The sequence below is a fragment of the Mus pahari genome, chromosome 2 (assembly GCF_900095145.1).
Source record: "Mus pahari chromosome 2, PAHARI_EIJ_v1.1, whole genome shotgun sequence".
Classification (NCBI taxonomy): Eukaryota; Metazoa; Chordata; class Mammalia; order Rodentia; family Muridae; genus Mus; species Mus pahari.
This window is the reverse complement of record NC_034591.1, coordinates 88,873,588-88,879,953: the sequence shown is the minus strand read 5'-3', so window position 1 is coordinate 88,879,953 and position 6,366 is coordinate 88,873,588.

Below are 6,366 nucleotides of genomic sequence, written 5' to 3'. Positions count from 1 at the left end.
CTTCCTCCTCCTCTTCCTCCTCTCTTCCTCTTTTTCCTCCTTTTCCTCTTCTATTCTTCAGCCTATTGATATGATTAAACACAATAGATGATTTTTAAATATTATTTTGTGTATTCTTTGGATAAAATTTTTCTAGTGGTAAGGTATTTACTTATTTGTTTGTTTGTTTTTGAGACAGGGCCTCCCTCCTTAGCCCTGACTGCTATGAAACTTGCTAGGTAGGCTCTGTTGAATTCACAGAGATCTGCCTGCCTCTGCTTCCTGAGTGCTGGTATTAAAAACATACACCAACACACTGGGCTGTTTTAGTTTTTAAATTTAATTTATTTATTTTTATTTCACGTATATGAGTGCCTGCCTGTATGTATATCATCTGTGTGCCAGGTACCATCAGAGGCCAGAAAAGAGTATCAGATCCCCTGGAACTGGAATTATCAATGGTCATAAGACACTATATGGGTACTAGAAAGTAAACCCATGTTTCTGCAAGAGCAGCAAGTGTTCTTAACAACAGGGCCATCTCTTTAGCCCCTATTTTATTTTATTTTTTATTACATGTCTACACATGTGTGGCTGTTGGGGGGTATGGCACATGAGTGCAAATATCCACAGACATGAAATAAATCTGGGGTTACGGGCAGGTGTGAACTGATTGGCCTGGGTACTGGGAACCAATCTTGGGTCCTCTGAGTACATGATCTTAACTACAAAGTTATCTTTTCAGCCCCTCAATACATTCTATTTGAGATTCTAGTAGCATAAAATCATTCAGTAGCCCCATGCTGGGAGGGCTCTAATTGACTTGCAGTTTATTTGAAACATAACATATAGGGAAAATCTGGGGCTTATCAGGGGGTGCCCCCTGCGAAGATGGCATTTGAATTGGCAACCACTAAAGAAAAATTCATCTATCCCGGCTGTTCTCACCCTCCCAATGCTGTGACCCTTTTACACAGCTCCTCATGTTGTTGTGACCCCCCTATCATACAATTATTTTCATTGCTACCTCATAACTGTAATTTTGCTACTATTCTGAACTGTAATGTAAATGTCTGATATGTAGGATATCTGATATGTGACCCAGAGGGATCCAGTCCCACAGGTTGAGAACCTCTGATATAGACCAAATGGATATTATAGATGTAAAAAGAGATTATAACCAGTTAAGGGGAAAGAAATATTTGTCAGGATGGAGAGAAACGGCAGATGTGGTTGGAAACAGGGAGATTATTCTACATCCTAAAGAAACTAAGGTCTTTCTGTTCACCAGTGGGGGTGGGTAAACATGTCCAGTGACTGCCAGGGCCCACACAGAGATAATATCTTGCATTGTATAAATCTACATTGGATTTATTTTTTTAAAGCCTATTGAGGTTTCTGCACCATTTCAACAAGACTGGGCAGTGATTCATGTGCAGAGCAAGCAGGTGAGAAGACAGATCACCCTGGGAAGCACTCTGTTTATCCACAAACACCCCCCTCCCATTCACATGTTAGGAGAGCCAGGTGACTGACATGCAGGAGGGACAGCCACGGCCTGGGGATGCTTCTCTCAGCTCTCTCACCATCCTTTGTTCTTAGTGTTTCTGCACCTCTGGGTCTGCTCTATTTTCTGTGAGAATGGCACTAACGGAGATCCTGTCAAAGCGTCACTTTGGGCAGATGTTTGCACCCTGCAAATAAAACCCAGGCAGCTTCAAATCCAAGAAGAGAAATAGGGATAACAGATGTGCTAGTGGCTAGTTTTACGTCAACTTGGCACAAGCTATTGTCCTCTGAGAGGAGAGAACTTCAGTTGAGAAAATGCCTCCATAAGATGGGACTGCAAGCAGACAAACCTGTAGGGCAGTCTTTCTCAACCTGTAGGTTGAGGCCCCTTTGGGGATCAAATGACACTTTCATAGGGGTCAAATATCAGATATTCTGCATATCAGATATTTACATTATGATTCACAACAGTAGCAAAATTACAGTTATGAAGTAGCAATGAAAATAATTTTATGATTGGGGGGTCTCCAGGACATGAGGAACAGTATTAAAGGGTCACAGCAATTGGAAGGTTGAGAACCACTACTATAGGGCATTTTTGTAATGAACAGTGGAGGAGGACCCATACACCATTGTGGGTGGGGCTATCTCTGGGCTGGTGGTCCTGGGGTCTCTAAGAAAGCAGGCTGAGCAAGCCATGGGTACCAAGCCAGTAAGCATTATCTCTTCTTGGCCTCTGTGTCAGCTCCTGCCTCCAGGTTCCTACCCTGGTTGAGCTCCTGTCCTGACTTCCTTTGATGATGAACTGTGATATGGAAGCATAAGCCAAATAAACCCTTTCCTCCCCAAATTGCTTTGGTCATGGTTATGTCAGAGCTGCTGCCATCTGCTTTGCCCAAGGTCACTGAACGAATGGGCAGCATGTCAGTAATCCTTCAGATGAGAAAACTGAGGTCAGAGAACTAAGAATTCCACATGTTCAGCCTTATCTTCCTGTGTGCTCGAGTGTGTGTCTGTGTGTGTGTCTGTCTGTCTATCTGTCCTGGAACTCACTCTGTAGACCAGGCTGTTCTTAAAGTCACAGAGATTCTGCCTCCCGAGTGCCTTTGCCATCACACTCAGGTGAGCTTGACAGTTTCAACATTGTCATATAATTTGTGTTAATATAGTATTTTACACACACACACACACACACACACAGTTGGAGAGATGGCACTGCAGGTAAAATACATTTGCCTCACAAGCCTAAGGACCTGAGTTTGATTCCTGGGATCCATACAGAGGTCGAAGGAGAAAATTCACCAGGAAAAAGTTGTCCTCCGACCTCCACCTGCATGCCATGGCATATGCATTCACCCCCCCCATACACTGTACGTGTAGATACACATATAATAATAAGTAATAATAAGTAAATAATTTAAAATAAAATGAATTTTAGAAAATGAATTTTGAAACAAGAGCTAAGCACGCATCAGGTAACCGCGGGACTTGGAAGGAAGACAAGCAGAATGAAACACGTTTGGGGCCAACCTGGTATACACAGTGAGTTCAAGGCAACAGGGCTTCATAGAGAGATCCTATCAAAAATCCAAACAAAATAACAACAGAAGCACCTTCACTGTTCAGTTAACATGAGATTCTAATGTGAAAAATATTAGATCCGTACTCCACCCACCTACACTCGTTCCTAGTAAGAATCATGTCAGCCTGCCATAACTCACTCTGACTTTTCTCCATCAGCCTTTGTGTGCTTTTAGGTAACACAAAGCCACCCAGAAAACTAAAAGCCACAGCTCTGAACAGCTGCCTGCTTAAACTGACACACCAGCAGGGTAAGGCCCCCGCCTTTTCCCTAAAGAGATAATTAAACAACTGGGCTGTTTCGGTTTGTGTCAAAAGTCACCTGTCCCCCTTGATCTGTACTTCAGCTAAGGTGCATGGTGGACCTCAGAGGTCATGGGAGAAGAGGGCCAGGGCAAGGGAGAAATTTCAGTCCACCTTGAAGTGCGAAGTGTTTGTTTTCCCCCCGGTGCCTCTTCTCACTTCCTCTCTGGTGAAAATCTACCCTCCCTATTCCTTCATGAAAGTACCTAGGCATTCTTCAGCTGCCTGTCCCCAAACTTCAAGGACCGAGGCGCAGGACCATTGCTTTCCAAAAGCTTTTGGAGGTAAATATCCTGAAGTCTCCTGGGTTCTGAGACACAATGTAGAGAATTTTTGTTGTTGTTTTGTTTTCCCCCAAGACCCCTGTTGTCTTATTGTTTCAATGTAGCAACATGTATTTTCTCCCAAGGAGCAGGATCTTGACATGTTTTACCTTCATGGGAGAATCCTACCCCTGTGCTTCATCCCAGAGCTGATGCCCTGTTCTAAATACAGCATCTTCAGGATGAGGAAATTATCACACTCACTAAAAGTCAGAGGGTTTCTTTAACCCTTCAGCCACAACTTCCCTTTTTGTTCCTCACTGTATGGATAACATCAGGGATGGAAGATCTAGAAGAGTCCATGAGTGCACCAGAGGCCTTTATCTGACTTAGAAGGCCTGGAGAAACTCCTATTAGCTTTAAATCCTCCCTCTTATTTTTTAGTTTTGCTCCCCTCCATACCATTGGACAGGCAGTAAAATCAGAAATTCTCTTCATGCAGCTTTGGTGCCTCATCTAAAGGCCACAGTATGGTTGGACTAGAGGGAGCAAAACCACTGTCTTAAGAATTCTAACCAGGGGCTGGTGAGATGGCTCAGTGGGTAAGAGCACCCAACTGCTCTTCCGAAGGTCCTGAGTTCAAATCCCAGAAACCACATGGTGACTCATAACCATCCGTAACAAGATCTCACCTCCTCTTCTGGAGAGTCTGAAGACAGCTACAGTGTACTTACATATAATAAATAAATAAGTTTAAAAAAAAAAAAAAGAATTCTAACCAAATACTTATTGATAGACATCAAAAGATTCCTATCGTGATTAATACATCAGAAATCCTGGAAATTAGCAAGGCTGTCACCAGCGGCTTTCCATACAAAAGGTCTGTAGATGCTCTGTTGATTCCATGGGACTCTAGGCTTCCGTTTCTCAGCTAGCATAACTATGGACCAAATAAAACAGCCGCCTTTGCTATTTTATGTTCTATTTCATTTCTGTTATTGTTAGAGACAGGGTTTCTCTGTGTATCCCTGGCTATCCTGGAACTCAACCTGTAGACCAAGCTGGCTTTGAACTCAGAGATCCTGCCTCTGCTTCCCAAATGCTTGGATTAAAGGCATCACTTGCTGTTACAATTTGATGGTGGTACTGAGGCAAGCAGGGAGCTATTAGACCTCACCAACTGAAACGAGGAGGCACAGGATTTGATTCACAGATGTACTGGCTCAGGCAGGACTTCTCAAACCCTGAAGATGGTAAAATAGCTCTTTCCACAGAGTTGAGGGCAGAAGAGAGGCTTCATCCTGGCCTCCAGAGACTCTGGCCAATGCCAACAGCAAAAGCCCCCAGGCTTCTGTGAACTCCACTGGTTGTCAGTTTATGAAGACGATTCAATCTCTTTCAGTGTAGCTATACAATAGATTGAGTAGAGATGGCAGGCTGGCGAGATCGCTCAATGGTTAAAGCACTTGTCAAGGAGGCATGAAGACTGGAGTTCTGGTCCCCAGAACACATCCATCAAGTAAATGCCAGTTGGGTGTGGTCATCTGCCTGAAATTCTAGCTTTACAAGGCAGAGATGGGATTTCCAGCACTTTCTAGCTAGCTAGCAAGACCAGTCATATTGGGAAGTTCTGGTTGAGAGACCCTGCCTTCAATGAGTAAGGTGGAGAGCAATAGGGGATGATCTTCTCACATCAGCCTTAGACCTCCACATGCCCATACACATATATGTGCATCATATGCATATATGCCTGCACATATGCAAACCACATGTAAATGGAAAAAAGAAAAAATAGGAGATGGGTTTGGTCTCATTCAAGGTGAATTTTTCCTTTCTCAAAGGCAGCTCATGTCTTGAGTGTTAATAGAAGACCTTTCCAGCCAGGCATTGTGGCACCTGCCTTAATCCTAGAACTCAAAAAAAAAAAAAAAAAAACTCAGGAGGCAGGGACAGGTGGGTCTCTATGAGTCTGAAGGNCCTTTCCAGCCAGGCATTGTGGCACCTGCCTTAATCCTTGAAAAAAAAAAAAAAAAAAAATCCTAGAACTCAGGAGGCAGGGACAGGTGGGTCTCTATGAGTCTGAAGGCAGCCTGGTCTACTATATAGAGAGTTCCAGACCAGCCAGAGCAACAAAGTGAGAGCCTGTCTCAAATTTTAAAGATGAGGAGGAGGAGGAGGAAGAGGAAGAAGAGGGAAGAAGAAGAGGAGGAGGAGAAGAAAAAGAAGAATCGACCTTCCCAGCTTCCTTCTCAACTCTAGTACCAGAAGGTCTCCCCAGGTCCCGACGGAAGAGAACTTTTTCTCTAGACAGAAGAGCAGAGTTGGGGAATTGAATCAACACAGGAGGAAAAACTAATATATATCTCCCGGGCAGCACATAATTTGATTAAAAGAGAACAACTAAGAAGCATTTGTTTAAGAGGATCACAGGGAAGGCACAGTGGGACCTCAGCTGCCCTACAGCTTCTGCTCTATCACTCCTGGTGTAGGAATGATCATGACCAAGAGTTGAAATAGCCAAATCACATGGCTCCTTTGTGCTTATGACATCACAGAGCGGTGAGACATGTACTAGGAGAAGTGTGGATTTGAACCCTTAGGCAGTGTGTGTTCTGTGATGCATTTCTCTATTTCTCTGGCATATTTTCTTGCTTTTGGAACTGAGGATCTTTTTCTGGACTTGTTATAAGTAATTTATAAAGACTCTGTGGATGAGAGTCTAAAAATGACT